Here is a 24420-nt window from a genome sequence, read left to right as displayed (position 1 = left end):
TGCCATGTTAACACCTCCCCTCTTACTAAAGCTGGACAAGGCAACCCAGTAGGAAGAATAGGTTCCCAAAATCCAGACAAGGCTTTAGGGACAGCCCCTGCCCCCACTGCTTGAAATTCCAAAAATAGACCAAGCTACACAACTATCATACATGTAGAGGGCCTAGGTCAATCCCATGCAGGCTCCCTGGCTGCCAGTCCAAACTCTGTGAGCTCCTATGTTCCTTTGAGCAAGCCCAGGTGGGTTGTTTCTGCAGATTCCTAGTGATGTCCTTGATCCCCCATCCCCTACCTGGCTCATACAATCCTTCCTCCCTCTCTTCAGCAGGATTCCACAAACTCAGCTCAATGTTTGACTGTGGTTTTTTGCATTTGTTTCCATCAGTTACTGACTGAAGGCTCTCTGATGACAATTAGAGTAATCACCAATCTATGAGTATGTTAGAATATCATTAGGAATCATTATGTTGACATTTTTTCTCCAGTTGTATTTGGTTCTATCCTAGGTCTATGAGCCATTCACCCTCTGGGTCCCAGCACTCCAAGCAATGTCAGGGGTGAGCTCGCTCTCCTGGTATGGGTCTAAGGTTGGACCAGTTTTTGGTTAGCCACTCCCACAATATCCATACCACCTTTCCCCTGCCTTTACATAGGCAGGACAGACTATTGATCAAAAGTTGTGTGACTGGGTCAGTGCCACCATCTCTCCACTGGAAGTCCTACCCAGTTACAGGAGATGGTCAGTTCAGGCTATTCATCCATCATTGTTAGGAGTCTTAGCTGAGGTCATCCTTGTAGATTTCTGGAAGTTCTTGCACCGGGTTTCTACCTGACCCCAAAATGCCTCCCGTTCCCAGTCATATCTTTCAGTACTCTTCCCCTCCACCCACCCCCCAAAACCTGATCCCTCATTTCCCCCTTTCCACCTGCTGCTAGTTCAACCACCAAATCTCTTCTACTTCCCCTTCCCTGGGAGATCCATGCATCCCCTTGGATCCTCCTTGTTACTTAGCCTCTCTAGATCTGGGGATTGTAGAATTGTTATCCTTTACTTTAAAGCTAATATCCACATGTAAGTGGGTATGTACCATGTTTGCCTTTGTGGGTCTCGGTTCCATCCATTTGCAAGAACATTTCTTAGTTCTCTTTATGAAGACACTATTACTCTAATACCAAAACCACACAAAGATGCAACAAAAAATGAAATTATAGACATTATATATTCCTTATGAATATAGATGTGAAAATTTGCAATAAGACTCACAAATCCAAGAAAACATATAAAAAGATTACCCACCAAGATCAAGTTGGCTTCATCTCAGAGATGCAAAGATGACTCAACATACACAAATCAATAAACCTAATCCACCATGTAAATAGGCAGAAGGACAAAAGGTCTTTGACAAAATCCAACACCCCTACATTATAAAAGTCCTGAAGAGACTAGAGATATAAGGGACATACCTCAACATAATAAAGGTAATTAGGAGCAAGCCCATGGCCAACATCAACCTAAACAGAAAGAAACTCAAAGAATTTTCACTAAAATCAGCAACATGACAAGGATACCCATTCTCTCCATACATATTCAACAGAGTATCAAGTTTCAGCTCCATACCTATTCAACAGAGTATCGAGTTTCAGCTACCATGTAAGACAACTGAAGGAGATCAGGCAATACAAATAGGACAGGAAGAAATCAAAGTATCCTGATTTGCAGGTGATATTATTTTATACATAAAAGACCCTAAGATCGCCACCAGGAAACTTTTATAGCTGATGAACACTTTCAGCAAAGTGGTATATACAAAATTAATACTCAAAAAACCATAGCCTCCTACATGACAAATGGACTGAGAAAAAAATCAGGGAAACAATCTCTTTCCAAATCTCCTCAAAAAAATAGCATATGTTGCAGATATTGCTATAAACCTCTGGGGTCATGATCTACTCCAGCAATGGAATACGCAGATTAACATTCCTCCTGTATCAGCTAGGAATTATAGACAAGCTCTTAGTGGTAGAAAGAATATAGTAAGACAGTACAGAAAACAGATGCCAAATGTACAGGCTGTACAGAAGCAAGATGCTAGTGCCAAACCTACAGAGCAACCAAAAGCTCTACCATTAAAATGGCTGACAGATGAACCCGTCTGGGTGGGTCAATGGCCTATGACATCTGAGAAGTTAGAGGCTTTGGAGAAGTTAGTTCAGGAACAGCTAGATGCTGGACATATTGAGGAATCAACTAGTACATGGAATTCGCCTGTTTTTGTTGTCAAGAAGAAGTCTGGTAAGTGGAGAATGGTTACTGATCTTAGAGCCATCAACAAGGTAATTCAGCCTATGGGGTCTCTACAACCTGGGATGCCGTTACCTTCTCTAATTCCTAAGGATTGGCCAATTATAGTTATAGACTTAAAAGATTGTTTCTTCACCATACAGTTACAAGAAAACGACAGAGAAAAGTTCACCTTCACGGTACCTACCTATAATAATTCCCGTCCGGTACAGAGATTCCAGTGGAAGGTACTACCTCAAGGTATGTTAAACAGTCCAACTTTGTGTCAATATTTTGTGAATAAACCTCTAGAAATAATTCGTAAAAAATTTCCACATTCGTTAATATATCATTATATGGATGACATATTATTGTCTGATTCAAATAAGGATACTTTGGAAAAGATGTTTGAGGCAGTAAAGGAAATTTTGCCTCGCTGGGGATTACAAATTGCCCCAGAAAAAATACAAAGAGGAGATTCTATTAACTATTTAGGTTATAAAATAGATGCTCAGAAAATTAGACCACAGAAAGTACAGATCAGAAGAGATCGTTACCGGACTCTTAATGATCTTCAAAAACTATTAGGAGAAATCTTCTGGATACATTGTGGCCTATGGGCTGAAGATGGATGCCCCAATGTTACAGAGGAACTTCGGGGGACTGTCCAGGCAGTAAGATACGTCTGTCAATCCTAGTGTTTACATATTATCCTTCTGTGGTCTTTGATGGAGTTGAAGACAGATAGTTATAATTATAGTTTTCCTTAGTTATGATAAGAGATAAGCTACATATAGAACTTTAGACTCACAAGGATGGGATGGATGATATTTTCTTTAAATCTTGCTAAATGTTAATAGACAAAATGCTGTAACTGTGTTCCTACTTGATAACTGTTCTGTTATATACAATTTGACTGTGTTAAAGTTAAGACCTTTCTTTTTGTTTAAACAGAAAAGAGGAGCTGTTGGGGAAGTCCTGTTATTTGCCTGTTATTTGTCAATAAAGTACTGTTGAGCCTATAGGAATCTAGATAGGTGGGGCTAGGAGTCCAGGAGGATTCTGGGAAGGAGAAACACGAGAGTCAACATGTAACCGCCATGGGGATAGGAGCCCAGAACTATTCTCCGGTAAGAGACATACTTAGATTAATAATTATGGGGTAATTACTTAAAGCAGAGCTAGCCAGTAAGAGACAAGCAAGGCCAACAGCTTCATAATTAATACAGCGTCTTGTGTGTTTATTTGGGATTGAAGCAGCTCTGGAACCAGGCTGGCGGGAAGGCTCCTCTCAAGGAAAAAGCTTCTCTTAACAATAATGGAGTAACTCAAACCTGTAAGTGCAAGATTTGTATGATAAAAGCTTTAAGACATTGAGAAAAGAAACTTAAAGATGGAAAGATCTCTTGTGCTTGTGGAATGGTAGAATTTTTGTTTGTTTGTTTGTTTGTTTTTACAAGACAGGGTTTCTCTGTATTGTTTTGGAGGCTGTAGGTCCAGCCTGGCCTCGAACTCACAGAGTTCTGCCTGCCTCTGCCTCCCGAGTGCTGGGATTAAAGGAGTGCGCCACCACCGCCCGGCTGGAATGGTAGAATTAACATTGTAAAAATGGCCATCCTACCAAAGCAATCTACAGATTCAATGCCATTCCCATCAAAATCCTGACACAATTCCTCCCAGAACTTGAAAGGGTGATTTCCAGCTTCATATGGAAACACAAACAACTCAGGATAGCTAAGCATGCCTAAATGATAAAGGAACTGCCATGGGAGTAGCAGCAGCCCAGATTTCAAGTTGTATTCCCAAGTTAAGGTAACACAAACAACATGGGACTAACATTAAAAAAACAGACACAGTGATCAATGGGATAGAACTGAAAATCCAGACATAAGTTCACACCCCTGTGAACACATAATTTTTTTACGCAAAGAATCCCGAAAAGACAGTATCTTCAACAAATGTTGCCGGTCAAACTGGATGACTGCATGTAGAAGAGTTAAAGTAGATCCACATCTATTATCCTGCTCAAGAGTCAGCTCCAAATGGACCAAGGATCAGATACCCTCTGTCTGATAGAAGAGAAAGTGGGGAATAGCCTTGAAGTTATTGCAAAGGAAAGTATTTTCTGAACTTGACAAAAATAGTGCAGACACTAAGGCCAGCAATAAATAAATTGGAAAAGCTTCTGTATTTCACAGGAAGCCATCATTCAGTCAAAGCAGAAGTCTACAGGATGGAAAAGTATCTCTACCAGTTATACATCTGATAGAGGGTTAATATCTAAGATACATAAAGAACTAAAAACAACTTAACATCAAGAAAACAAATAACCCAATCAAAAATGGGATACATAACTAAGCAGAAAGTTCTCAAAAGATGAAACAAATGACTGAGAAATATCAAAATGTTCAACATCCTTAGCCATCGGGAAAATGCAAATTAAAATGACCTAGAGATTTCATCTTATCCCTGCCGGAATAGCCAAGATCAATAAAACGAATGGCAGCACATACTGGCTGGGATGTGGGGAAATGTGAATGAACACTTACTCTTCTAGATACAATAAGACTGGAGCACCCATAAGCTCGCATAGACCAGCAGCGTGCACAAGACTAAGCAGGTTTAGCTTAGACAGGGTCCTAGCACTGAGCATCCCTAAACTCGCATACACCAGCAGCATGCACAAGACCTAAGGAGGTTTAGGTCAGACAGGGTCCTAGCACTGGGCATCCATAAACTCGCATAGACCAGCAGCGTGCACAAGACCTAAGCAGGTTTAGCTTAGACAGGGTCCCAGCACTGAGATGGGGAGGTGAACACAGTGTCAAGCACCCTTAACCAAGAGCTACCTGCAACCGGGAGCTCCTGGCAAAGAGTTTTCTCCAACAGAGTCTCAGGAGGTCTATCTGCTGCACTTCAGGGGAGGCCTTGTGCCCAGGAGTAGTTAGCCAGTACAAAACAAACTTGATAGCGTTGGGGTATTTTTTTACTTCATCTCACCTTGTTCAGGCATTTTTTTGTCTTATTCATCTTTCACTTGTTTGCATGGAGTTTCCTTTTTGTGGTTTTGTTTATGGGATTTTTTTTGTGTTTCTTGGGGTTTTTTTGGTTTTGTTTTGTTTTTGTGTTTGTTTGTTTGTTTTTGAAAGAGAGGGAGAAAAGGAACACCAAGTTGTGTGGGCAAGGAGGTGAGGAAGATCTGGGAGGAATTGAGAGAGACAAAAAAATGAACGAAATATATTTTATGAAAAGAAATTCAATAAAAAGGCTTAAAGAAAATACAACAGAAAGTGAATAACGAGATACAGGCCCAGGGTCCTCTCCTCCCTCACAGTTCTCTTCCACACCCGGTGCCCCACAGTCCCAGAACCAACCATGAAATGACACAAGGCAGGGGGATGGTCAGAAGACCTGCAATGGGGGAGGGGGGGGCTGAGGTGCCTTTCACAAGCTGACAAGCGAGAAATGAACACCAGATACCATCTCAAACAGTCAAACCAGTTCATAACTACAAGCAAGAGGAGCCTACGGAGAAGGGTTTGCTGGGCAGGAAAGCTAAGTTCCACAGTCACCCATGTCTCAGAGAAGATGGGGAGAAACCCTTCAGGTCAGGAAACATGAGCTCTAGCCACAGGGAAAACGGAAAGGACAAGCAGATATGAAGGGAAAGGGAACGGACCCAGATGGTCACAGGAGAGAACTTTCTCATGTCCAAGGGGTCAAGAGTGGGTTAGTTCAATATTAGTTCTACCTGTTTTCCTTTCAGGAAGACCAAAGTTTGGGGTTCCTGTGACTCACTGGTGCGTTAGCATAAACTGGTCTTTGCATAAGTCCCAAGTGCATGTGGAAAGGTTTGTCCTCCAAGTGACATAGAGTTGGAGAGTTCATGTGTGTCATTTTCCATGCCTTTTCGAAATGACAAGAATGATACATACCAAATTCTAGGAATGAAAGTCTAAAGCCAGTTAAATTCATAGCTGCAGAAACAGCAAGAAGGACAGAAAAAGAGAGGGAGGGGTAGGAGGAAGGAAGGAAAAGAAAGGGAAGGAAGGGGAAAAGAAAGAGAGAAAAGGTGGGAGAGAGAAAAGGAGATAAGAAAGAAAAGGAAAAAGAAAGAGGATGGGAAGGAGGGAGGGAAGGGAAGAAAATGGAAAAGAAGAAGGCAGGCATCCTGACATTAAAAAAAAATTATCATGTTTCAGAAAACTGCTAACTCTCATGGTAGATTAACTCTTTCAGAATATAACAAATAGAGAAAAGATCCAGTCTAATTTTTAAAGATGCATCCTTGTTATCTTCTAATTATGTATATGTATGTGTATCTCCGTGTGGGTGTAGGTGTGTGAGTGCAGGTGTCCTTGGAGGCCAGAGGCACTGGCTCCTCCTGCAGCTGGAGGAAGCTGACACAGCACGTCACAGACAGACAGGCAGTCTTAGAAGGAAAGCAATGTGTCTCTGACATGGGGAGCTGGTTGGAATGGGTACCAAAAAGAGGGCATCCAGTTTTTGAGGATGCCATCACACTGTCCCAGATAGTTTTGCAAGACTCTGTGTGTGAGATATGTAAAATAAAATACATAAAAAATATTAGTTATCCAACCCAAATTTCTACAAGCAATCAGAGAAACCTTCCAGCCATGGGAAGGGTGTGTCCTGTAATATACTCCCTATAAATTTAGTCAAAACAGATGCTGGGAAGGAAGAGCCCAGAATCAGAGCTTGAGGCCTTGCCCTCACTTAGCAGGATTTGGGCTCTAGCAAGGTTCCTGGGTCTTTTTCTGCAATCAAGACAAGAGAATTCCACCCAGTGGCAGGACACATTGCCTTCTGGCTTTATTCCTATTCCATCTCTGGACGTGGAACATTGGATCCTGGTCACAAGGGACCATGTCTGGTCATGACAGAGACCCTGAATACCACTTGCGTGGATGGCCCCACCGAACATCTGGGGAGGGACTGAGCATGTTTTTATAGGAAAGAAAGTGAGGAACTTGACATAATATAATTAATCACAATATACAAAAGGCAAGCAGGCAATATTCTGAGCAAACAATATCCTTAATATGTGAATGGGGCCAGGTGTTGGTGGTGCACGCCTTTAATCCCAGAACTCAGGAGGCAGAGGCAGGCAGATCTCTGTGAGTTTGGTCTACAGAGCGAGTTCCAGGAAAGGCTTCAAAACGATACAGGGCCAACAACATGAACAAATGATTTTTGAAAAGAAAATGTAATAACAAAAAGATTGTTGTGATTCCAAGTATGGAGGTTAGGGAAGTTGCTTATGATACAAGTGTAGAGACATGAGTTTACTCCCCAGGACCAAGTGAAGAAGGCAAACATGCCTAGGTTTAGTTGTCATCACAGTGCTGAGAAGACAGATTCCTGAGGTGTACCGACCAGCAGCCTAGCCTTCCAAGCCAATGTGAGATACTGTCTCAAAGTATGACACCCGAGGAATGACTTCTGAGGCTGACCTCTGTCCTACACATGCATGTGCACACCATAAGCACATACACATGCACATTGCACATGCTTGCATGCACACACACACAGAGTATCATAAGTTATGTAAAAACAAAATAACATTTCTGCTATGGAAGCAACCCTTCCAACAGGAAGAGGTGTGATTTTGCAAAGGAAATGACTCATTGAGCTGGTGTTCACTGAGACCGCCCCAAGAGCTGGTTCCTGGGGCTATCCCTCAACAGGCAATGGATCAGCACCAATTTCATACTATGATTAAGGCTAGATGAGTGCTCCTTGGAGAGCAGTTAGCATCTTGCCAAGTTCCTTAGTGATGTCACTCTCGTTTCTGTAACCATTTCCCAGAGGTTCGGGAGTTTGACTTCTGTATATCCACTAGCTTGGCTTACCCTGATGTCTTCAGAGTCCTCACCTGCCTGTCCCCTGTGGGCTTCAGACAGGGGAACTACTTACAGGGAGCATATAATCCAATCACCTCCACCTGCCTCAGTTTCTAACAACCAGCCTTCTACAGTATGCCCGTGACATCTTTTTCTTTTCAGGAACCAAATATACCAAAGGAAACTCACAGAGCCAGCAACATCAGTTGTCTCCACATAAATAGCTGCTCAACCTCTCCTCAAAACGTGTGTAACAACTCATCACAGAGGGCTTTCCTCAAAATGAGCAGCAGCTACGTTGGCCACACCCTCAGTTTTGAACAAATGAGTTAAACCAGCAGCAGTTAGCCAGAATGAATTTTTCCTGTCCTCACTCGAGGCATGATTCACGTGCAGAAGCATTCATGGAGCCAAGCTTGCCACGGGTTTGATGGAGACTTGCAAGTACCTACTGCCTGCCATCCCTGTGTTGGAGACTGGAGATTTGAGGATGGAAAGGAAAGGCCACCCCTTAGGAGCTGAAGGTGCATGACGGGAACAACACTACAAGCATAAACTTCATAGGGAGTGGGAGGGGTACCAGAGCACGTATATCTTCAGGAAGAGTGGGCAGGCTTCTGGCTGAGATGTGAGATTTTTCTACTTTTAATTGGTACATGGATATCACACTTGCTTACTGGGCACTGAATGGCATTTTACTTACTCTGTATGGTGTGGCATAGCTGGCACATGGCCACTGAGTGGTGTTATACTTCTTCTGCACAGTGTGCCATAGCTGGCACTTGCCTATTGCTGCAAACACTTACTCCCTCTTTGGGTTAGAAAACCCTCTCCAGTGGCTGTTTTGAAGCATACAACAAACTCTTGTCAACTAGAGCCACAAAATACAGACAACGCATATGGCTTCAGATGGGACTTTAACTTGGTTGTGTTGTTGTTGTTTGGGTTTAGTTGGGGGGGTTGTTGTATTTTTATTTTGTTTCGATGGATCACATGTATTCTGGGTTGACCTCAAACTTAGTCTGTAGTTGAGACTGACTTGGAACTTCTAACCCTCTTGCCTTTGCTCCTTAACTGATGCAGTACCGGCATACACCACCACACCAAGTTTAGGCGATGCTGAAGGCTGAACTCTGGGTTTTGTGCATGCTGGACAAGCACTCTATCTACTGTGCTATACCCCAGACCAAAGGGTCAGCTTCTATGATAACTTGTAGTGAATCACTCAGAAACCAGAAGAGATGTCATCTAGAAGCTGTGCCCAGGGATTCCTGTAACTTTCCAAAGAAGGGACTGAGATGCTGGTGACAAGGACAGGTGACTTTATGAGGCTAGGCTGAGAGCATGCTCTCACACCAAGTGGGACCCATTGGGAAGTCTCTACCTTAAAGGAACCTGGGTTAATAAGTGACAGCGTAACTTTTGGTCTCTGTGAGCACAATGTTGAAGCCCTCCTCCTTCGTCCCACATCTGAAAGACTTCAAGAGACAATTGAGGAAAATAAAAACAGAATGGCCAGTTACGAAAAGCAAATTGGAGGGTATAGACAAATTTAATTATTCTAATAAGATGTCTCTAAGAGTTCTGTTCGCCATCGGACTAGAACCTGACCATTAATTAAGTTATTCCACTAAAAAGGAAAAAAGCAGAAATCACCTATAACTTTTTTTTAAGTGCCACTTTGTAACCTTTAGTCCCTTCATTCCTACTTTGGCTACAAGGGTATAAACCTGTAATTAACAACTTCGTTATTGCCTCTGCAGCAGTAATTGCCATGTATAGCCTCCAGGCAGGAGAATGAAAAGTCGTTTCTCCTGGCCCTACCAGCTCTCCGCCCCACTCTAACTAGGCCTCCGGTTGCTATTCGGGTCTCGCCAAGATTTCTCCTTTCACAGGAACCTCGTGCTAACAGGGCAATCCCCACACAGTGACCTCTTCCAGAGGCAATCAATACGAATGCCGTAATAATTCCCTTGCTTGCACAGCAGCCTGTGAAGAAAGGGGGGAAAAGCATACAGCCTGGGCTGAGATTAGATTATCAATTATCATGAAACTGTCTGGACTTCAAAGGGCAGCCCAGCTGGGAAAGTGCAGCTTATCTGGACCAAAAGAGGCTGCAATTATCTCCTGTGTCACCCAGATGCAGAGCAGTGAGGAAGAGAAAAACAGAAGAGCAACATTTTCCCTGGAATGGGAGTCACTGATGCTGGATCAGATGTTGAGGCTAAGCAGGGTCCTGGAGCTGTGAGCCCCAACCACCGCCATCTCCTGCACTCCAAGTTCCTTGTGAGCATTTTGTCACCGGAGACAGATGCCTCCCGACCTCGGTCCCTGGAAGTAACTTTCACCCAGATCAACAGATAGTTAATAGAGTCAGAGAATGACATATCTGCAAAATCTGAAGCTGCAAAAAAGTGTGGCCTCTGCCACTCATGGAAGGGTCACCCTGTGTATGCACTACATGGTGGCAACAGAGACTGACGTCACTTCCTGGTCAGACTGTAAAGGAAGTTCCTTTTCTTTTCTTTTTTTTTAACCCCCTTTGCTTGTGTTGGGACTTTTCCAAATGCGACTTCAATTTGACCTATAGTCTCTTGGAACTAACCAGACCAATGGAAAAATTAATGTTATGTTTATTGATAGAAATGTCCTCTGGCTAAAAAGATTCTGAATTAAAAAAAAAAACAATTAAATTCTCATATGGTCACAAGACTGAGTTAATAACCCTCCAGGCATGGTAGTGTGCCCCTGTAGTACCAACACATAAATGGTGGAAACAAGAGCATCAGAAGTTCAAGGTCACCCTCGACTCATGAGTTTGAGGCTAGCCTGGGCTACCTGAGATCCTTTCTCAAAACACAACAAAAATTTAACAACAAGTTAATATATGACTCTAAGTTTGTTCACCACGTGCCTGAACAGGATGCCTTCTGCATTCAGATCTCCTACGACCTCCCTCTACAATTAAACTGCACTTGCCAGAATCCCACCCCTGAGAGTGACCTCAGCTACCCCAGCCCCCAGACAGAGACCCATGCAAGGCAACTCCTGGAGCAACACGAGGCGCATATCTGAGCTCCTGGCATCTTTCTTTTCTGCTCTCTGCTTGTGAACAGAAGGGCCAGCTGCCACCTGCCCAGGCTCTCCATTTTAATTGCGACTAACTTAATCCCCCAATATCTCTTTCCACACAACAGTTGACTGCACCCTTTTTCTTCATCCAGAATGTCCAGCTTTTACATTGCAATATCATGCCAACAGAACTTGAATAAGTAAACCGTATTGCAATCATTTTCCTTTCTCATTTCACTTTTAGAGCTCAAAGAAGGGTTTCTTTACATAAGGTAAAAACAACATTGGATTGTGGGGAGGGCACTAAGAAGGGCTACATCAATCTACTTTTTAAGACCATCTATGATCCAGCATACAGAGGCCACTGGATTCGTGCTCTGTCCTGTTCCTTTCTAATCTTCTTTTGAGACATTTTTACAATTTGTTGTTATACAGCTCTTGCCATTTTAATTCTTTTTCTAGATATACAGTTTTACAGTGCCATTTTCCAGGTTCTGGCAAACACTCATACAGTGTCACAGGGCTGTGACAGTGCGTGTCTTCAGAAAGGCCAACTACACCCCTGCTCCTGTGGAAAACGGGATCACTAAGGTTGTAGGGAGGAGTCAGCCACTAAGCCAGAAACTCATATTCATCCTCACCCCAGTGAGTCACCAGCTCTGATTCCAAAGGTGGGGGCCAGAGGGAAAGGCTGAAGCCCCAGGGCGCCCAAACTGTGGAAGATGGCCCTGGCTCCGCCTCTCCAGCAGAACCTTGTGTCTACATTGTCTCCAAAGTTTCCACAGGGGCAATGTCTCCTTGTTCCGGGTCTCTATGTAATGTATCTGATTTCCTCCTTGGACTCAGAATGTATCCAGAGCTGCTGAGATGAAGCCAATTTGGCTTATTTTACTTCCTGTTGCCATAGTTAATGGAGGTTGGGGGCGGGCAGTGGGGAACAAAAGCCAAGAACCCAGGTGTTCTATCAACAAAGAGCAAATTCTAACAAGTCCTGGAATTCATAGAGCACTGGGAGAGCTGCAGCCAAGGACGTGGCACTTGGCCTTCCTCGGGTTTTAAATTAATTGCTACCCCATTATTGACAGTGGGTCAAAGATTTGACAAGATGGGAACCCTGACTTCCCAAAAGGAGGAAGAGGGACACCCCAGGCCGGACAGCCCTGCCTCCCACAGGGTCCGTGCTGTCTTCATGGAGATAACATTGGTCACTTTTAAATATCTGCAACCACGGTTTTCTTAAGAGGCAGCCACCCAGAGGGTGCTAACACTAGATGCTCGCTGTGAGCACCTAACAGTGCCGTTCCTGTACCAAAGGGCCATTCTCTGCTCAGAGTTCTCTGTGGGTGGTGGGCACATCATAAAACACCACTTAACGGCTACTAACTGCCATCCTAGTTAGCATTTTAAGGGGAGAAATTCAGACAAGTGGGTCTCTCTTTCTCTCCTTTAAAAATAAGGACACCATCACACACTGCAAACATCTCCAGTCTGGCGGGGTCTGAACCCATGATGCAAACCACTTAAACATTCCTAAAACATTAAAGCCCGGTCTCTCTTTTGCAAGGATGTCAAATTGCTAGTCCAGACATGTGAGGGAAGGAAGCGAGTGCCAAGCTGAAAACGCTTGGCTTTTATGTGTTTCTTTGAGATAAAATGAAACAGTACGTAATCAGGAATTATGTCATGATGCAGCCCTGTGATTTCCTGGAAAACGTGCAGCTAATCAGTTATTCATTTAGGAATTAACTAGAGCATCAATTGTCAGATTAAACTCCTTTAAAATTCTCAAAGTCCTTTTCTTGGCCTTAACCCCCTAAGTATACTGAGCCCTTTGTGTATATTTAAGCAGGAAAGGGGAGAAGGCTTTCTCATGTGCCAAACGGAAAAAGAAAACAAAAGTATCCTTTGCTTCAGTTGTTAACGCACTTGGGGGCTTGCCACAGAGGCTGGACACCCCCAGCCGGAGGCAAACCCCCCACATGTGTGTCCAGCAGGCAAGACAGGAGTGCTACACACACGAAGAGGCCCTGCTGCTGCCAGGGCTCTGGCGGCCTCTTTCCTGGTGGGGAGCCAGAATTGCAGACCTCTGGCTCTGCTCAGCACCTGTACACACACACACACACACACACACACACACACACACACACACACACACACACACCAGCCCAAAGGCAGTTCTACGTTCCTCCAGCTCCACAGCAGTAAGGCTCAGGCCAACACCCTTCCTGCTTAATTCTGTCAGAGTTCAGAATTGTCAGCAGTGTAGGCCCATATGTCAGAGCATGCAGGTGTTCGTGTCGTTCAACATGTGCTTGCCTTGTATTAAGAGCAGATCGTCCTTCCTGTCTATGTGTGGTTTTCAGTGGGTATTCATGCCAGGTGAGGCAGTCAGAAAGCCAGCGCACCCTACCTGAAAACCTGGGAGCCATCAGCAGGAAAACAGAGGCACAAGCTCAAGTCCTAACCTGCCTTAAAGCTTAAACAGCATGTAAAGGAATGTGATTCAGCAGTAGATTGACTGTTTAATGGGAGCGAGGTTCCGTATTCCAATCCCATTTCTCCCTCACAAGAAAAGTGTTTCAATCAGCTGAAAAGTGTTTCAGATATGCCTTCCCTTTGCCCCCCCAACTCCCCAACTGTCTGGTTTTTTTTTTTCAAAAGAAAACCACTTTTTTAAGACATTGGATTTTGGCCAGGCGGTGGTGGCGCATGCCTTTAATCCCAGCACTCAGGAGGCAGAGGCAGGCAGATCTCTGTGAGTTCGAGTCCAGGCTGGACTGACAGCCTCCAAAACAATACAGAGAAACCTTGTCTCATAAAAAAAAAAGACATTGGATTTTGAACAAATGCTTTCAAATATAAAACTTCTTCCAAAGTTTGGAATCTCTGTTAGCAAGTAGAGTACAAATGAGAGATTCTTGTCACTCAGGTCTCCTGGTAAGTTTTTACTCAGATGTGGGTACCCAGCATTTGTTCACATATAAGTCTCTCTCTAATCAGACCTCATATACCTAGACCCGACAAATAAATTACCAATGAATTCGATTGCTAATAATGAACCATATTCTAATTGCTTTACACTCGTTATCTTACAGTCCAATGAGAGAGGACTCATCATCCTTTTTTTTTCTGATTAGAAAGCCAAGAACAGAGAGATTAGCAGTGTAACCCCCATGTCACACAGCGAAGGTCTGCATGCTGAGGGTGCTCTGGGAAGCATATGGTCTTGGTGCTAAGAATTCCTCGCACAGCGTCAGTCAACCATTTGCTTGTTAACACTACCTCAGTGTGTGTGAGGCGGGGGTGGTGGGCCTGCATGATATGGAGGTGGCTTAGAACTATAAGATTTGTCTTTGAAAGGTTTCCATTTTCCAGTTGTATGGCGTATAGCCATTTGACCTCATGGGTGCATCAGGGATCAAGACCCCCACCTAGCAGAGCTATGAGAGTAGCCAAAAAGACACCTCAACAGAGCCGCTGAGGCTATCACATGGTCCTCTCGGTACAAATCTCCCCTGGTGGAGGTTAAGTCCACAGAATGATGAGTAAAAACTATGATGAGTAAAAACTAAGAAGACACTTGTTCATCCAACATACAACGAAGACGCTAGAAAAGAATGCTAGGCACAGAAACAACCCCCGGGCCAGCACCCTTCTCACAGAAATTACTGTCCAACTTCAGGGGAGCCCCAGAGGACTTCTTAAAATGAAGCACACAGTTCGGCTGCTGGGAAAAAAATCCTTTCTTAACAGTCTTCTCAGAAACTCTGCGTAACGAAAAGGTTATATCTGCCCAGCAGAGGGCGCACTGATTTGCAAGCGTCTGATGCAGCCAAATTTCAGAAGGAGAAAAAGAAGACTGAGTCCTCTAGACCTGGGAAGGCTTTGGAGAAACCCACACACCAGGCTTAGAAGTTTAATCGTAGGAACGATGAAGTCAGAGATCCCTCTGTGGGCCATCAAGCACTGTCCTGTAGCCTCACACTTCAATGTTGTCATTAAAGAATTCCTGGGGCTGTGGTGTGCTCAGTTGGAAGAGCACTTGGTGAGCACCCACAGCCCCAGGTTTGGTCCTCCAGACAGCACTTGAAACCAGGAGCGGCACAGGCCTGTAAAACCCCAACCCTCTGGAGGCAGAAGCAGGAGGATTTCAAGTTTCAAGGCCATCCTTGGCTGCTCATGAGTTCCAGGCTAACCTGGGCTACATATGCTCCTGTCTCAAAAAGAAAACAAAGGCATTTAAACTTTTTTCCCCTTTGTTTTTAAATTTAACTTTAATTTTTGAGGTAAAATACTCTTTTTCTTTCCACTTCCATAACAAAATACAGAGCTAAACTTGCTGCAGCATGAGGGCTGTCACCAGCCCTGGCACAAGGACCTGCATCACTAACTACCCTTGGCTGGGGCAAAGAGGGGACCCTTGGGAGGCCATGTTAGGCCCGCTCACTGCCTGAGGCCTCGGGAGACTGCTAGGGAGAAAACCAAGAACCCGCTAGCTCCACTTACAGTTAGTACCAACTTACAACCACACAGGCCCCCGCTGCAGCAATGGCTGAGCTACTGACACCCCTGGGTTCTAGACTCTTCTGCCTTATGTTAGCCATGCATGCTGAGTTATTCCTGACATACTTAAGGATACTCAATGGTTACCTATAAGGTGAAGCCTACAAAGGCCCAGCAGAGCCCCCTTCCCCCACGGGGGTGGGGGACTGGCTTTCTGTGGGCTATAGATCAGCTCTCATTTACCAGAGCTCCCAGGTCCCAACAGGAGGCTGTAGTTTTGTTTGGTTTTGTTTCTAAAGAACTACTATGATGTGCCAGAAAGAGTTAATGCACAAAGGAAAAATGGCTGGAGTATGACAGTATAAACTGATAACCTTAGCTGAATTTAACAAATTTGCATTATACATATCGGGACTAAGTGTTCCACATCTTGAGGATGTGACTAGGATCTTTTTTTTTTTAATCTACCCTGAGTTGTCGATTTCCTGAAAGGTGCTGGGGGAGGGGCAGGACGCACAAACAGAAAAGGGGCCATAAAAGATGAGACAAGATCTTGGGGGAGTTCAGAGGCTGGGTGAGTCACCTCCAGGGGAAAAGCAGGAAGTTTCAAAGGGGCTGAAATCAGGCCTGGAAGCAGATGAGCCTTCCTCAAGTGGGGGGGGGAAGGCCTGGGACAGAGACAAAGCCCCCCACACCAGGCCACTCCAACAACCCCTGAAGCTAAGATAACGCCACTTATCAGGGCAGGAGACCCTGCAATAGTATCTGATAGGGAAATACAGTGGGTGGGAAAAAGAAACAAGAGGCTAAAAATTCTAGATGAGTGAAAAGGGCATTTGTATGGTGGAATCTTCTAGAAAGCCACCCCACCCCACCACCACTACCCCCACAGCCTTTACTCAGGAGCTTCTGTAACCAGTTTCTTCGGACTTTGAAAGAAAGCCCTGTTTGGTTCTGATTTTCAGTTACTTAAAGGAAACAAATTAGAGGCCCGGAATCTGCCACTCGCCAAATCTGTCTTCAAGTGTATGGGGGGAGTAAGAAGCATAAAAAGGTATTTTCTCAGCACCTGTTCATGCTAAGTAGCACTCAGTTTGCACACTTGTGGGGATGGCATGGAATCACTCTAAGAGATGCACACATATGCTCTGCTGCTGCCCAGCCCCAGTTAAGACAGCATAGCCATGCTGCCATTTGCAGCAGAGTCCAGGAGTCGGCACCCACTTAGAATTCTTCATAAGTCCGGAAGTTTGCCCCTTCACCTAGGAGAGCAACAAATTAAGTTAGGATGTGGATTTTATGAATGGAGGTTACGTTTCCAAAGTGGAAAATGTTCTAGGGTTTTCTCAAAATTTTTGTTTACACTATAGTTTGTATATTTTGTAAGATTTCCTGGTTGTCATTCAAGGCATCAAAATATAACAGGGAATCATATTTTAACTGAAATATATATATATATGATTGATATATACATGTGTATCAATCATATATATATTTGGGTTGGGTGTGGGTTAAGAGACAGCATTTCTCTGTGTTACAGCCCTTACTGTCCTATACAAGCCATCTCTATGAAAGAAAAGCATAGACTGTTGTTATGAGAGACTGGTTGCTGTTCTAACTAAAGACTGAGCCCCAGGCAGAAAAGCAATCCTTAGGAGAGAGGAATAGCTGGTAAAGCCCATTAAGGAAGAAACTCCTGGATCATTTCATTAGAATCTACTCCCCTTTATGATCCAGGTCTGATGATTTCTAAAGTTTAATTTACTTTTTATATTTTTATTTTAAATTTCGGTTTTAAGTTTTTATTAGTTCTTTGAGGATGTTAGATAACATGTTTTGATCATATTCACCACATTCTGAGTTCTGCCCCTTCTTCATCCACCAAACTTTGTGTCTTTTTTTCCAATTTGGGCTACCCATGTGTTCCTGGATATGTGGTCCTCTGCTGAAGTGTGCTCAGCCTGCTAAAGGATACACACACAGAGAAAGCCAGACTCTCCCAGCAGCCAACAATAGGCAGTAGCAGCACAGCTAGGGATGGGATTTAAGGCCCTCCCTCTGCCTGCTGGGTTTGATCTGGCTTAGGTTTGCACAGCTTTTGTGTGTGCTGTTACAATCACTGTGAACTCATATGTGCCCCTGCCCTGCCGTGTCCTGAAGACACTGTTGCCTGGTAGTCCTCCACCTCCTCCGGCCCTTACTCTTTTTGCCTCCTTTTCTTCACTGGTCCCTCATTCTTCAGAGGAAGACTGTGTTCCATTTAAGACTTGAGCAGTCTTCTTTTCTGGGCCTTGTCCAGTTGTGGGGTCTCTGTGTTAATAACCATCTACTGCAAATAGCGGCTTCTTCCCTGATGACGGGCGTGAGATGCCTTAATCTACAGGTGTAACAGTGAGTCATTAGGAGTTGATTGAATACTACATCCATTTAGCAGAGTATTGATGATAGGTTCTTCCCTAGGACCCATGACCTTTCTAGACACAGGTTCTTGTTTGTGCGTATATCTGTTGTCAGTGTGTGGACCTGCATACGTGCAGTGTTATCACCCACTTGGCAAGAGGAAAGTGTCCAGCCCCCTGGAGCTGGGGTTACAGCCAGTTGTGAGCTGTCTGACATAGGTGCTGGAATCCGGACTCAGGTCCTCTCTAAGAGCAGCAAGTGCTCTTAGCTGCTGAGCCATCTCTCCAGGCCATGAGGTTTGTGGTTTGTTCATTTGTAGTCTCAGTACTTGACATAACACTTGACATAGAATAGGAGTAATGTACCTAAAATTAAAATAATCAAAAACAATGTCTATTTTAGTGTATTGAAGGTAGCAGATGAGAGAAATAGGGAAAAACTTCAGATATTTAAAAAATTAGATTGACCATGTTTCCTCATGTATGTATAGTTATTCATACCTATGGTTTGTTTTATTTTACATTTGGAGTATTTAAAATGTGTCATATTTTAATTTTACTCTTTCCTTTGATTAGCTGGATCTTACAACTGTAACCTCATGTGAAACAGCTAACTCCATTTCCTAGGAAAGATTTAGGAAATCTCTAAAATAATACCTAAATTATTATAATTCATGCCCAACTCTCCATATAAGAATCACAAATTATAAATTTCTAAACATATTAATCATAATAGTGCAGATGCCTATCAACTCAAAAATAGTTAGATAAAATGAGGCCTACCTATTAAATGGAATATTACTTGGCAAACAAAAAATTGGCCTGGAGAGATAGCTCGGCCATTAAAGGTTAGGCTCACAACCAAAAAAAAATCACTAACCCATGTTACACTACTGATGAGGCTAAAATATACTATTGTAAGGAAAAGAAGCCATCATGAAAACCTTCATGCCATCCAACTCTGCTTATGTGAAATGTCCAGAGGGGAAAACCTGCATACATGGAAGATGGATGAATTGGATGAATGGTTCCTGGGTCCATAGGTGTGGGATTTCTTTATAGAGTAATCAGCAAGTACTAACATTGATTACAGTGGTGGATTGCAAAAGTCTGTGATTACGCTGAAGTCATTGAGTCGTGTACTTTCCTTGAGTGAACTGTGTGGCGTGTGAATTTTACCTCAATAAAATAGCCCAGCAAAATAAGACTCCTACCCCTTTGCATCCCAGCCCCATGGGTGTGAATGTTATCAGTTGGTCTAGAATTTAAGTACCCTGTCCGGAATGTTTGATATACAAACTTCTCTCATGCATTATACATTTGGCTTAAACAATAGTAGCCAGTGCCTGGGAAGAGGGCAGCTTACTCCATCACCCAGGGGTGAGAACTCTGCAAATTACCAATGGGACGGTTCACTGAAGCAGGTAATGGATTGCTCCGTGCCAGCAAGGAAGCTATGTGGAATGAGTGTGAGTGTTCATACAGTCTGCTTGCTAATTATGGCTACTTTGAACAGTATTTTAAGTGCTCTTAAGAACCCTGAAAGTCAGGGGCTTGGTCAATGGCAGGACACAGGTGGACAAACACAAAGGTGCTTAGCATTAGCAACAACCAACATGAAATCTAATGTCTACGCAACCTATGCTGTGCTCCCACTGGGCAAACACATTACAGCAAGGTTATAGACTATGTTTCCCAGTGGATTCTGTGTATGCATCTGTGCTGTATGCACATATATGTCTACTTGTGTGGCATGAGTGGGTATATCAAGACTCTGTGCCCTTCTTGTCTGGGTTAGACTAGCTGAAAGGAACCTAGAAGGAAAAATACGTGTGATGAACTCTGTCTGTGGGGACAAAGCTCGATGATTTGTATTTAGCAGACCGCGTACCACAGTCCATCAGTCTCAGAAGCGGGCTTCACCAACAAAAAGGACTGACCCACAAAAATCTTTTCAGACACCCAAGGAGCATCAGACGCTTGAGAGCTGTCACCAGGAGCTCCCAAACTCCACAACAGTCACAGCCAAACCAGTCACACTGGGACAGCCCAGTCTAAGTCTTCCCGGCTTGTTTGCCTTGCTGCACACACACATTGTCCTTGACTTCAGAAGAAGCTTCTGTCGAAGAAAACTTTGCCAAGTGAGCATCCTACACCATTCTTGTGTACAGACCAGCTCCAGGCACCCACACTTCCCATACACTTTCCTAACTGATCACTTCCCTGGGACCTGTGGCCCTATGTTTTATCTGTGTCACAGGCCACAGCACCAGAAAGGTTGTCATCCATCGCCCTGGGCTGCTCATGTTGGCCCTCAAGCTTTCCTGCTTCTGGTTTCGAAAGCTCTGTTCCAAATACACTGGTTTATTTCAAGATTTTAAGTATTCCAGTTAGATCTTTTCCCCTCACTTTTCTGTAATACATCAGCGGACATGGAGATAAAGCTATTACTAACAGCTGGTCTGGGTTCCTCTTCAAACGCATCTTTGTGAACACCCTCCATAGCTTGCAGAATATGCATATTTTCTATGCTCCACATTTGGCTCCAGAGACACTGTTATGAGTACTGTATAGTATGGTTAAAAATGTTTCGCTTTCATTTCTGAGTCTTTAATTTTATGTTTGAGCTCTGCATAAAAATAGCTTGTAATTGCTTTTTGACAGTAATAAGGCTAAGATTGTAGCTCAAATATCTGAGATATTATGCTCTTTTGTAATTGTATTCAATGAAAACATAGCTCAATATGGAGCATGAAAAAAAATCTCAGCTTGTGTAATTTGTACATTCTACCAATACCATGAAAGTTACAGCGAGATCCATGCACCATGAGGACTCAGGAATAGCGCAGTGGCTTTATAACAGGGCTCTGGTTTGGGGGTTTGGGTGGGGTTTTGAGGGTAGGTGTGCAGTGTGGCTGAGTGTATTTGCTGGTGTTTGCATGTCTGTGGATATATGTGTGTATGTGCATGTGTGTACAAGTGTGTGCAGAGACACATGGAGGCCCAAGGTTGACATCAGGTGTCTTCTTAAGTCAGACCCCACTGTACTGAAGCAGGGTCTCTCACTGAACCTGGAGCCTGACTAATCTGACTAGCTAGCTTGTTCCAGGATCTCCTGTTCATGCTCCCGTGTGCTGGGATTACAGGCAATTGCCACATCTACTGGACTCTTACATGGGTTTCACATATGTGAACTGTGGCCCTCATGCAAGCACTGCTAACACTTCATTCACTGAGTCATCTTCCCAGCACACAAGGCTCATTTTGTCAGGAGAAAGGCCACCTCCACACAAGCCACACCCCCACACAAGCCACACCCCCACACAAGCCACACCCCCACACTTGACACCCAGGTCTTCCAGGCCACTCCAGCTCACACCACGCTACTCTGTTTTCGCAAGATTATTTTTATGTGAAAGAAAGTAATTGTTTTACTAAAATGAACGATTTTTAAATGTCACGGCTGTATTTCTGGAGCTTCTGAGACTCCCATAATAGCATGGGGCCACTAGTCAGGACAGCATTGCACCCCAGCTGGGGGTACAGCCCCCTAGTCAGGACAGCGTTGTGCCTGACTGGGGATGCAGCCCCCAGTCAGAAGAGCATTGCACCAGCTGAAGGTGCAGCAGTAGACATCCAGTGCACCCCGGTTGACTGTGTGCTGAAACACTGTCTTCAAACTACAAACACATTGGTGTAGACATCTCACATCGAGTCCTTTGAAAGTTGACTAAGAAGACAGCCATAGGTGGATCACACAGAGCTAACATGCCTGATTGATGAACATCTCTCCTTGTATTGAATTATTGCCCCAGTGAAGCCTCGGTAAGTTCCAGACAGAAGCCTGCAGCTCTCCAGGATGTCCAGGACTAGAAGGTGAGTAGTCAGTCTCGTGGTTCATTTTTATCATCTATTCAACATCCTTTCAAAATTCTGTGGCAGCATGGACTTCGAGTTGCCCAGTGTCACTGGCCACTGCAGAGAGTGCCACCAGCGTCTCCTCCATGTCATTCCAGCACACATGCACCTGGCCAGGTGTGTGTTATAGCTGTCCAACTGCATTAATCCATTTTCACTACCGTCACACCATAGCCCGTGGCTGAATAATCATAAAGAAGAGACAAATGTCTCTCACAGTTCTAGAGACTGGGAAGTCCCAGGTCAAGGTACCGGGGAGTTCAGTGTCTGGTGGGGGCTGTGTTCTCTAGAAAGGAAGAACCAAGATCTTCACATGATGGACAGCAGGACAAGGGAGCCAAAGCCTTAAGTCCAGCTCCCAGGAAGACCCCACACCTGCATTTTGTAAGCGATACTGTAAGATCATCCAGCTCATGGGAGTTGAACAAGATGATGCGGCGGCCCAGACATCCACTGAACCCTCACCCTGAGGCTAGAGATAGGGAAGGCAGACCCGGGCTGTCTGCCTAGAGCTTACATTCCAGTGAGAAAAAGCAGCATGGCTCAAAGTGCCGGACAGAGCTAACGTGAGAGGAAAATGGCAAACAGCCCAGAAAGGCAGGCCACGCCTGGGTATTTCTTCTCTAGGGAAACTGCTAACTTGTGAGTGAAAGCCAGATTCTTCGAGAGTGGTCCCTGTCTGCCACCTGAGCAAGTAAATTCCAGAAGAGACTGGTTTCTCCAGGCTGTTCTCCTGTCGCAGGCAGTCTCCTGGCACCAAACAGCAACCTGGGAACATCCCAGAGCCCAGCTTCTTACCTATTCCTTACTTTACCCCTGTCCTGGGTCACTGCACCTGCTAGCCTGCCCCTCTAGCCTGCCAGGAACCTGGATGGAGGAGGATTCTGCAGCTGTCCCTTCATGCTCTTGCCCTTCCAGCTCACCTTCCAGGTCTGTCAGAATGATCTAGAATACAGCTACTTATATTGCTCCCCCATCTAGCAATCCTCCATATTCCCTTTGTTTTCAAGATGAAAATCCAGCGGGAGGCAAGAAAGGGCACAGACCATGAATAGCCATGCTCACCCAAAACCACAAGCTCAGGGTTTCCCCTGAGTTCCTGGGAATTGAGACTCACCAGTGAAGCTGGAAGCTGATTCAAGGAGGCCAGAGACAGCATGGGTGTCTCTGCTTCAGCAGAGGGAGAAGAAATGCCTTGCCACTCCCACCGTCATTCCAGTAGAGAACAAATCTGAGGGGAAAAAATGAAAACTCAGCAGATTCCATACACTGTCAGTTTGGAATAAGAGAGAGTCAACAATGGCAGTTGCATTATGTGGACACTTGTGCGTACCCAATACTCTCCCACTAGGCCAGCCTGGCTGGTGTGTTCAGAGCACGAGAACCTGGGGAGGGAAAGCTGATACAGATGAACCCAGAAGCAGAAGTTCCCTTCAGAAAAACTGCTCATCTATTTAATTCTCTTTGCATCATCCACATAGCTCTGAAACTGTGAGAAATAAAAGCCTGGAGATATCTTCTAGAAGACCCATGCCCACACTGGGGTGGAGACCCAACTACCTACAGGCTTCTCCCACCTGCAATGACTCAGCTCCACACCATCATTGCACGAGTCTAACCTCTGAGTCTCATTCCTCTTGTGGCCTCGGAATACTCTGTGGGGGTGCGGCACATGTGCTTAATGGCACATGGTCCCAGGTCCAGGTTATGAGAACTCAGCCAGAGTGCACCATCGTGAAGATAAAGATTGTCAAGGGGAAAGGACCTGTGAGTGGCAAGGAACAGCAAGGAGGAAGAGTCAAGCTCCTAGGTCATCAAGAACAGGCAAACTCAAGGGAATCATTTTTAGAGGAGCCGGGATGGCACAAGGACAGAGATAAAGGTGTGGCTTCCTTTTTTGCACCAACAGAACCATAACCTACACGCACTGCGATCCCCTGTGATGTGAGTGATGTGAGACCCGTCACGGTAGGGGTGTTAAAATAAAGGCAAGAACGCAGCCAAGTAAGATGGGCCTGGTGACGTAAACCTGTCATTCTAGCTACTCGGGAGGTTTATCCGGGAGAATCAAAGTTCATGTGCTTGAGCTCTAGAGTGGATTGTAAGTCCCGGGCAACCCAGTGAGAGATATACCTAGATATCTGGGCAAACAGCTACATACATACATATGTTGTCATAGATAAAGGTGCCAGGAGTGAATGATGGCTCAGTGGCTCAATACAACCTAGTATTGTAATTTTAAAAATATCGCGAAGATAATTCCCACCATACAACAGGACTCACATAGGAGGTTTATTGGAAGAGGAGAGAGAAGGGGCAGAAAAGGGGGAAAGAGCGGGGCGAAGACTGGTCCCTGGGGACAGGAGTGGTGGAAGAAAGAGAGA

At 44.5% G+C, this 24420-nt stretch overlaps 1 long non-coding RNA gene across 1 annotated transcript in view; it reads right to left on the bottom strand.

Moving 5' to 3' along the window:
* Positions 1-24420, bottom strand: part of LOC121144309 — a 112265-nt gene that overhangs the window by 42158 nt on the left and 45687 nt on the right. The window contains exon 3 of the long non-coding RNA XR_005881636.1: positions 23154-23267. This is a non-coding gene — a long non-coding RNA (uncharacterized LOC121144309). The remainder of the gene's footprint in view (positions 1-23153; positions 23268-24420) is intronic.

The sequence above is a fragment of the Mesocricetus auratus genome, unplaced genomic scaffold (assembly GCF_017639785.1).
Source record: "Mesocricetus auratus isolate SY011 unplaced genomic scaffold, BCM_Maur_2.0 Super-Scaffold_100015, whole genome shotgun sequence".
Taxonomy (NCBI): domain Eukaryota; kingdom Metazoa; phylum Chordata; class Mammalia; order Rodentia; family Cricetidae; genus Mesocricetus; species Mesocricetus auratus.
The sequence above is the reverse complement of the archived record's forward strand: the minus strand, read 5'-3'. Positions and strand labels throughout refer to the sequence as shown.